Here is a 10,156-nt window from a genome sequence, read left to right on the forward strand (position 1 = left end):
GCAGCTCCACATCCCCCCCCCCCCCAGACCCAGACACTAGCAGCTCCACATCCCCCCCCCCCAGACCCAGACACTAGCAGCTCCACATCCCCCCCCCCCCCCCAGACCCAGACACTAGCAGCTCCACATCCCCCCCCCCCCAGACCCAGACACTAGCAGCTCCACATCCCCCCCCCCCCAGACCCAGACACTAGCAGGTCCACATCCCCCCCCCCCCAGACCCAGACACTAGCAGGTCCACATCCCCCCCCCCCCCCCCCAGACCCAGACACTAGCAGGTCCACATCCCCCCCCCCCCAGACCCAGACACTAGCAGGTCCACATCCCCCCCCCCCCCCCCCCAGACCCAGACACTAGCAGGTCCACATCCCCCCCCCCCCAGACCCAGACACTAGCAGGTCCACATCCCCCCCCCCCCCCAGACCCAGACACTAGCAGCTCCACATCCCCCCCCCCCAGACCCAGACACTAGCAGCTCCACATCCCCCCCCCCCAGACCCAGACACTAGCAGGTCCACATCCCCCCCCCCCCCCCCCACAGACCCAGACACTAGCAGGTCCACATCCCCCCCCCACCTAGACCAAGCAGCCAGCTGTGAGTTCTCCGCAAGGGGGAACCGCTCCCCCAAGGGCCCCGGCCTTTCTCCAGCAGCCTCCGGACCTTGGCCTACCCAACCACTAGAGCGGGAAGACAGGGCGGAAGAAGCAGGAACAGGCGCGATGGTCGGAGCGGCCTACGGCTTGTGAGGCGGGAATTCACTGCCCTCAGGGCGGCCAAACGAGAGAGATCCAAGGTCGGGCGCTAAAGACCAGGGCCTTGACACAACAGCTCCTTCCCCGGGCCGGCTAGCAATCTCACCGCCGCCTTTCAGCCGCTACTCCACGTCCACACCTTCCCGCTGCGGCGGCCTTTCAATCACCCGGCCTCCAGGGTGGGGCACTGGGGCGGGGCCTCTGCAGGGGCGGAGGCGGGGCAGAGGCGGGGTCTGGGAAGGGCGGGGCCACTGCAGGGGCGGTGCCTGGGCAGAGGCGGGGTCTGGGCGGGGCCTCTGCAGGGGCGGAGCCTGGGCAGAGGCGGGGTCTGGGCGGGGCCTCTGCAGGGGCGTGGTCTGGGTAGGGCGGGGCCTCTGCAGGGGCGGGGCCTGGGCGGAGGCGGGGTCTGGGAAGGGCGGGGCCTCTGCTGGGGCGGAGCCTGTGCAGAGGCGGGGTCTGGGCGGGGCGGGGCCTCTGCAGGGGCGGAGCCTGGGCAGAGGTGGGGTCTGGGCGGGGCCTCTGCAGGGGCGGAGCCTGGGCAGAGGTGGGGTCTGGGCGGGGCGGGGCCTCTGCAGGGGCGGAGCCTGGGCAGAGGCGGGGTCTGGGAAGGGCGGGGCCTCTGCTGGGGCGGAGCCTGTGCAGAGGCGGGGTCTGGGCGGGGCGGGGCCTCTGCTGGGGCGGAGCCTGGGCAGAGGCGGGGTCTGGGCGATGAGAAGTACAGTGAAGCAGAAAGTTAACACCTTCTGGATGAAGAACAGCACCAGCTTCTCTAGTCCATCCACTTAACTGAATTTGCTGATCCCTCGAACCATTCTCGTGAATCTTTTCTGGACCCTGTCTAATGAATTAACATCCTTCCTATTGTGTGCTGCCAAAAATTGGCACAGTACTCTAGTTGAGGCTGAATACGTGTTTTATACAGGTTCATCGTAATTATCTAGTTCTTGCACTCTGTGCCCCTATTTACTAAAGCCTAGGATCCCATATGCTTTATTAATAGCTTTCTCAATCTGCCCTGCACCCTTCAATGAATTGTGCACATATACCCCCAGGTCCATCTGCTGTTGCACCCCTTTTAGAATTGTACTTAATTTATATTGCCTTTCCTCATTCTTCCTACCAAAATTAATAACTTCACACTTTTCTGCATTAAGTTTCATCTGCCACTTGTCTGCTATTCGACCAGACTGTCTATGTCCTCATCACTATCCTCCTCACAGTTCCTACTACCTCCAAGTTTTGTGTCATTTGCAAATTTTGAAATTGGGCCCTGTACACCCAAGTCTAGGCCATTAATATAGATCAGGAAAAGCAGTGGTCTGAGTGCTGAGTTACACGCTGTCTGTACTAATGCTTCGTCTTTCAACACACCATTAACATATTGTTCGCCTTTGCTCCACAACCTTCTGGTCAGTTATTCTGTGACCTTGTCCTATCAACCTTCTCTTTAGTTATCTCTTGCCCCACCCCTGCTTTACTTGCTTATAACCTTTTATATTTCTAATATTTGTCAATTCTGATGAAGGGTCACTGACCTGAAACGTTAACTCTGCTTCTCTCTCCACAGATGCTGCCAGACCTGCTGAGTATTTCCAGCATTTCTTGTTTTTATTTCAGATTTCCAGCATCAGCGGTATTTTGCTTTTATTTTAGTGTTTAATTCACTGCCACTTCTCTTCCAGGAATGCCTACCTTGAAGAGGTTCTGCTCTTCTCTCCGACAGGATTTTCATTTGTCTCTTTTACCTTGTTCACCTTCATTGCTTTCTATTTCCTTCCTGGTGTTTGATAAAGTGTTGACCAAAACTCGTTTTCACAGCCACATCTCCTTCCTCAGTGACTGTCTCCGGCTCCAACTTATTCCACGTGGATTCCAACTGAAGTTTCACCCATCATGTTTTGAATCCACCCAGGATTACAGATATCTCTGAGAAATACATCATTCCTCGGACTGCTATTCTCGCCGCATCCCGAGATCCACACTCAGTGCCATGCGCCACCACATGTACACACAGAAGCACCACCTCACCTTATCTCAAAGCTGTTCTACTCCACAGTTTCAACTGTGGATGCATTAACAAAAAACTTTTTTTCTTCCTTTCAGGTGTCAAGGAACGTGAGCTCCAGCAGCTGATGGGAACGAATGCTCCTCCAGATCCTCCTTCCACTTCACTTCCCTCTGACCCCACCCCTTCTGATCTGACCCCTTGCCATGTATTCACGATACCCTCTGACCTCCCCCTCTCTGACACTGAATGTTCTGTACTCAGCAAAGTTTTATCCCCTTATGCCCCCACCTCAATGAATTTCACGCTCGGCATGACATTGAGCTCTTTTTCTGTCACCTCCGGGCTCACTTCTTTGACCAGGAGTCCTCCCCCTGACCAGCAGACCCATTCATCCACCTCCAGCATTCTCCCTCTACCTGGACCCCTCTCCCTGGCCTCTTACCCACTCTTGACCTTTTTATTGAAAACTGTCGGCGAGACATTGGTCATCTCAATTTCTCTGTCCACCCCCCCTCACTCACTCTAACCTGTCCCCCTCTGAACATGAGGCACTCCGCTCTCTCAGGTCTAACCCCGACATGGTCATCAAACCTGCAGACAAGGGTGGTGCTGTTGTTGTATGGCGTACCGACCTCTACCTTGCAGAAGCTCAACGCCATCTCACAGATACTTCTTCCTACCTCCCCCTGGACCATGACCCCACCACCAAACATCAAGCTACTGTCCACAGGACTGTCACTCACCTCATCTCCTCTGGAGATCTTCCCTCTGCAGCTTCCAACCTCATAGTCCTGCAACCCCGGACAGCCCGCTTCTACCTCCTTCCCAAAATCCACAAACAGGACCCATTGTGTCAGCCTGCTACTGCCCCACTGAACTTATTTCTTCCGATCTTGACTCTATCTTTTCTCCGCTGTCCAGTCTCTTCCCACCTACATCCGTGACTCTTCTGACGCCCTACGTCATTTTGACAATTTCCAGTTTCCTAGACACAACCGCTTCCTCTTCACTACGGATGTCCAATCTCTCTATACTTCCATCCCCCACCAGGACGGTTTGAGGGCTCTCCGCTTCTTCCTTGAACAAAGGCCCAACCAGTCCCCATCCACCGCCACCCTCCTCCGCCTGGCTGAACTTGTTCTTACATTGAACAACTTCTCCTTCAACTCCACTCACTTCCTTCAAGTAAAAGGTGTTGCAATGGGTACCCGCATGGGTCCTAGTTATACCTGTCTTTTTGTGGGACATGTCGAACATTCCTTGTTCCAGTCCTACACAGGCCCCCTCCCCCAACTCTTTTTCCAGTACATTGATGACTGTATCGGTGCCGTTTCCTGCTCCTGCCCCGAACTGGAAAACTTTATCAACTTTGCTTCTAAATTCCACCCTTCTCTCACCTTTACATGATCCATCTCCGACACTTCCCTTCCCTTCCTCGACTTCTCTATCTCCATCTCTGGGGATAGGCTGTTTACTAATACCCATTATAAGCCCACCAACTCCCACAGCTACCTCGACTACACTTCTTCACACCCTGCCTCCTGTAAGGACTCCATTCCATTCTCGCAGTTTCTCCGTCTCCGACACATCTGCTCTGATGATGCTACCTTCCATGACAGCGCTTCTGATACGTCTTCCTTTTTCCTCATCCGAGGATTCCCCCCCCACTGTGGTTGACAGGGCCCTCAACCATGTCTGGCCCATTTCCCACACCTCTACCGTCAGCCCTTCCCCTCCCTCCCAGAACTGCGACAGGGTTAACCTTGTCCTCACTTTCCACCCCAACAGCCTCCATATACAAAGGATCATCCTCCGCCATTTCCGCCACCTCCAGCGTGATGCCACAACCAAACGCATCTTCCCCTCCCTTCCCTTGTCAGCATTCCAAAGGGATTGTTCCCTCTGTGACACCCTGATTGTCAGAGGATACAGCAGGATATAGATCGGTTGGAGACTTGGGCAGACAAATGGCAGATGGAGTTTAATCCGGACAAATGTGAGGTAATGCATTTTGGAAGGTCTAATGCAGGTGGGAGGTATACAGTAAATGGCAGAACCCTTAGGAGTATTGACAGGCAGAGAGATCTGGGCGTACAGGTCCACAGGGGAATAGAGGGGATATGGTAGGGAATATGGGATGAATGTAGAATTAGTATAAATGGGTGGTTGATGGTCAGTACAGACTTGGTGGGCTGAAGGGCCTGTTTCAGTGTTGTATCTCTAAATAAAAAAATAGACACCCTTTGTACATCCAGACTTTCTAATCAAGATCGCCGCAGGCTTGGAGGGCCGAATGGCCTGTTCCTGTGCTGTACTGTTCTCTGTTCTTTGTTGTTGTTCTTTGGCCTATTCGCCTTGGTTGAGGGGGTCCATAAACCGGGGGCTTAGAGTTTAGGCAAGAAGTAGGAAGTTTAGGGAGGATTAATAGGGAAATCTTTCACCCAGAAGGTGGTGACGATCTGGAACTGAAAGGATGGTAGAAGCAGAAATCCTCCCAACATTTAAACAGATCCTTCTTTATTAAACATGGCATATCCCAGGGCAACAGTTCATTCCCGGCCGCTCGCTGCCTGGTGCTGATTGGTCGGACCGCGGCCTGCCCGCTGCTGATTGGTTAGACCTGGCGCTGCCTGTTGCTGATTGGCCGGACCGCGGCCTGCCCACTGCTGACTGGTTAGACCTGGCGCTGCCTGTTGCTGATTGGCCGGACCGCGGCCTGCCCACTGCTGACTGGTTAGACCTGGCGCTGCCTGTTGCTGGTTGGTCGGACCGCGGCCTGCCCGCTGCTGATTGGTTAGACCTGGCGCTGCCTGTTGCTGATTGGCCGGACCGCGGCCTGCCCACTGCTGACTGGTTAGACCTGGCGCTGCCTGTTGCTGGTTGGTCGGACCGCGGCCTGCCCGCTGCTGATTGGTTAGACCTGGCGCTGCCTGTTGCTGATTGGTCGGACGGCGGCCTGCACGCTGCGGATTGGTTAGACCTGGCGCTGCCTGGTACTGATTGGTCGGACGGCGGCCTGCACGCTGCGGATTGGTTAGACCTGGCGCTGCCTGGTATTGATTGGTCGGACGGCAGCCTGCACGCTGCAGATTGGTTAGACCTGGCGCTGCCTGTTGCTGATTGGTCGGACGGCGGCCTGCACGCTGCGGATTGGTTAGATCTGGCGCTGCCTGGTATTGATTGGTCGGACGGCAGCCTGCACGCTGCAGATTGGTTAGACCTGGCGCTGCCTGGTACTGATTGGTTGTGCTGGTGCGATTATCCTTGGAGACGGGGCCTGTGGCGGTTCGCGATGTCTGTGAGAGCGGTTGAGCGGAGTTGCTGCTCGGGGCTGAGGAGACTTCCACGGTCTGAATCCGAGGCCCCGGGTTGTAAACTCGAGCCGAGTAATGAGGCCAAGTGGTCGCTGTGGGTTATGGAGCGCGGTTTCCTACTGGTAACGGCGCTGTCCTTCTTCAGCCGCTTCTACCGGCTGGCGGAGCCCGGCCATGTATGGTGAGTGCGGGGCTGAGCGAGGAGGAGGCGGGGGGAGAGATTGAGTGAGATCGAGGGGAGTGCAGTGTAGTTTGAGGGAATTGGGTGAGGTGCTGGAGTAGAGGGAAGTGTAGACAGCACCTTCCAAACCCGCGACCTCTACCAACTAGAAGGACAAGAGCAGCAGATGCATGGGAACATCACCACCAGCAAGTTCCCCTCCAAGTCACACACCATCCTGACTTGGAACTATATCACCGTTCCTTCACTGTGGCTGGGTCAAAATCCTGGAACTCCCTTCCTCACAGCACTGTGGGTGTACCTAACCCACATGGACTGCAGCGGTTCAAGAAGGCAGCTCACCACCACCTTCTCAAGGGCAATTAGGGATGGGCAATAAATGCTGGCCTGGTCAGCGACGCCCACATCACATGAATGAATAAAAAAAAAGTGAGGGTATGCGGGGGATCAAGTGAAATTATAGAAGGAGGCCACTTGGCTCATTGAATCCATGTCAGTTCTCCATGAAGCTATAGTGAGCCACACTCCCCTGCTTGATCCATCTAGCCATGCAAGCCTACTTCTCTCTCATGGCCATCCAACTTCCTCTTGAAGTCATTATCGATGCTTCCATCACCAACGTGGGAAGAGAGTGCCAGGTCATTACTTTGGTATAAGGGTCTGAAAGGGTTATTCTTAAGTATGTGAAGAATACCTCTTAACATGATGATGTGAGAGAGATTCGAGGCTGGACGCAGTGTGGCTTTTGGTGGAGACACAGGCTAGTGTGAAGATTTATACAATTGTAATAAATATCAGTGTTCTAACTAACCCAGACTGAAGGATCTCAATCAGCTAGACCAAGTAAGGTGGCAGCATACCAAACAAACATACAGTATGCGATCGGTGGGATCGAGACCAACAAGGGCTCTTCCTAGGCTACACCCAGAACAAGAATATAAAAGTTAAAGAAGCTCACCTGAAGAAGAGCAATAAATTGCAGGACTCAAGAGGAGGTGGTAGAAAAGTTCCAGACAAAATGAGTCAGGGAATTGGCAGTAGAAATCTGGTGCAGCGAGCACAGACTTGAGTTGGTGAACCAAGCAAAGTTTGAGGATCTGGCGAGCAACCCTGAAAGAGGGTAAAAAAATCCATCCATAACACTATTAGGCAGGCAGCACTGGGAAAGGCTGTAGTCTGAGGTCAGCGCCATTACACGTGATATCCAAAGGGTAAAAAAGCAGGCAACCAGGCTGCAAATACTTGATTCTGTATGAGAACACTGATACAAAAGGTGAAGTCACATGTGATCAGAGGGGAGCTGGCAAAATGGATACAGAACTGGCTCAGTCATAGAAGACAGAGGGTAGCAGTGGAAGGGTGCTTTTCTAAATGGAGGGATGTGACTTGTGGTGTTACGCAGGGATTAGTGCTCGGACCTTTGCTCTTTGTAGTGTATATATAAATGATTTGGAGGAAAATGTAGCTGGTCTGATTAGGTTTGCGGACGACACAAAGGTTGGTGGAGTTGCGGACAGTGATGAGGATTGTCAGAGGATACAGCAGGATATAGATCGGTTGGAGACTTGGGCGGAGAAATGGCAGATGGAGTTTAATTCGGACAAATGTGTGGTAATGCATTTTGGAAGGTATAATGCAGGTGGGAAGTATACAGTAAATGGCAGAACCCTTAGGAGTATTGACAGGCAGAGAGATCTGGGCGTACAGGTCCACAGGTCACTGAAAGTGGCAACGCAGGTGGATAAGGTAGTCAAGAAGGCATACGGCATGCTTGCCTTCATCGGTCGGGGCATAGAGTATAAAAATAGGCAAGTCATGCTGCAGCTGTACAGAACTTTAGTTAGGCCACACTTAGAATATTGCATGCAATTCTGGTTGCCACACTACCAGAAGGACGTGGAGGCTTTGGAGAGGGTACAGAAGAGGTTTACCAGGATGTTGCCTGGTCTGGAGGGCATTAGCTATGAGGAGAAGTTGGATAAACTCGGATTGTTTTCACTGGAACGACGGAGGTGGAGGGGCGACATGATAGAGGTTTACAAAGTTATAAGCGGCATGGACAGAGTGGATAGGCAGAAGCTTTTTCCCAGGATGGAAGAGTAAGTTACTAGGGGACATAGGTTTAAGGTGAGAGGGGCAAAGTTTAGAGGGGATGTGCGAAGCAAGTTCTTTACACAGAGGGTGGTGAGTGCCTGGAACTTGTTACTGGGGGAGGTGGTGGAAGCAGGTACCGTAGAAACGTTTAAGAGGCATCTTGACAAATACATGAATAGGATGGGAATAGAGGGATACGGTCCCCGGAAGTGTAGAAGGTTTTAGTTTAGGCAGGCATCAAGATCGGCGCATGCTTGGAGGGATGAATGGCCTGTTCCTGTGCTGTACTGTTCTTTGTTCTATCCCCGAAATGCTCCCCCACTGATACTTCTACCACTTGTCCGGCTTCAGTCCCTAGGATTGGGTCCAGTACTGCCCCTTCTCTTGTGGGACTTTCTACGTACTGGCTCAAAAGGCTTTCCTGTATGCATTTTAAGAATTCCTCCCCCTTTAAGCCTTTTTCACTAAGACTATCCCCGTTTCTATTAGGTAAGTTGAAATCCCCTATTATTTTTACACCTCTGAGATTTGCATACATATCTGTTCCTCTATCTCTCCCTGACGGTTTGGAGGCCTGTAGTACACGCCCAGCCAAGTGATTGCCCCCCCCCCTTTTGTTCCGACAACAGCCCCGACAAACAAATTTCTCTGCAGCACCTGTGGAAGAGCCTGTCACTGTAGAATTGGCCTTTATAGCCACTCCAGGCGCTGCTTCACAAACCACTGACCACCTCCAGGCGCTTATCCATTGTCTCTCGAGATAAGGAGGCCAAAGAGATTAGTAAGACTCCTTGCATTAAAGTAAATGCAATCCAGCCTTGCATTTTTCACTTGTCCCTTAACAGGTCTTTATTTGCTCTGCCTTCCAGACTGACTCAGATTCTCTTCTATATTTGACTGTGCCTCACCCCGTGCTGTACTTTCACTCTGTATCCCATCCCCCTGCCACAAATTAGTTTAAATCCCCCCCCCACCCAAACAGCACTAGCAAACCTCCCAGCAAGGATCTTGGTCCCGGTCCAGTTCAGGTGCAGGTGCAACCCGTCCAACTTGTACAGGTCCCACCTTTGCCAGAAACAGACCCAGTGATCCAGCAACCTAAAGCCCTCCCTCCTGCACCATCTCCTCAGCCACGCATTCATCTGCTCTATGATCCTATTCCTATACTCGCTACCACGTGGCACAGGGAGTAATCCAGAGATTACAACCTTTGAGGTCCTGCTTTTTAATCTGCTACCTAGCTCCCTAAATTATTGTTGCTGGACCTCATCCCTCTTTCTACCTATGTCGTTGGTACCAATGTGTATCACAACCTCTGGCTGCACCCCCTCCCCTTTCAGAATGTCCTGTAGCCGCTCCGTGACATTCTTGACCCTAGTACCAGGAGGCAACATACCATCCTGGAGTCTCATTTGCGGCCACAGAAACTCCTATCTGCAGCCTTTACGATAGAATCTCCTATCACGATAGCTCTTCCACTCCTTTTCCTCCCCTGCTGTGCAGCAGAGCCCTCCGTGGTGCCACGAACTTGGCAGTTGCTGCTTTCCCCTGAGAGGCCATCCCCCCCCACCCCCGCAAACAATATCCAAAGCGGTATATCTGTTTGAGAGGGGGATGGCCACTGGGGACTCCTGCACTACTTGCCTGCGCCTACTACCCCGCCTGGTGGTCACCCATCCCTTTGCTGCCTGTGCAGCCATTACCTGCAATGTGACCACCTCGCTAAACGTGCTATCCACGATGTTCTGAGCATCGCAGATGCTCCACAGTGAATCCACCCGCGGCTCCAGCTCCGTAATGTGGGTA

The 10,156-nt window shown here is 53.0% G+C and overlaps 1 protein-coding gene across 7 annotated transcripts in view; it reads right to left on the reverse strand.

The window, feature by feature from the left end:
* The window catches only part of syne3 (spectrin repeat containing, nuclear envelope family member 3), a 227,240-nt gene that overhangs the window by 214,081 nt on the left and 3,003 nt on the right, over nt 1-10,156 (reverse strand). For 5 of the 7 annotated variants that reach the window (XM_068038416.1, XM_068038415.1, XM_068038414.1 and 2 more), the window contains exon 1: nt 860-948. The exons of 1 other annotated variant lie outside the window; for it this stretch is intronic. The gene's annotated coding sequence lies outside the window, so the exon portion shown is untranslated. Of the gene's footprint in view, nt 1-661; nt 815-859; nt 949-10,156 lie in introns of those variants that run through there. One more of the 7 variants, XM_068038412.1, reaches the window with a different exon arrangement.

The sequence above is a fragment of the Heterodontus francisci genome, chromosome 9 (assembly GCF_036365525.1).
Source record: "Heterodontus francisci isolate sHetFra1 chromosome 9, sHetFra1.hap1, whole genome shotgun sequence".
NCBI classification, from domain to species: Eukaryota; Metazoa; Chordata; class Chondrichthyes; order Heterodontiformes; family Heterodontidae; genus Heterodontus; species Heterodontus francisci.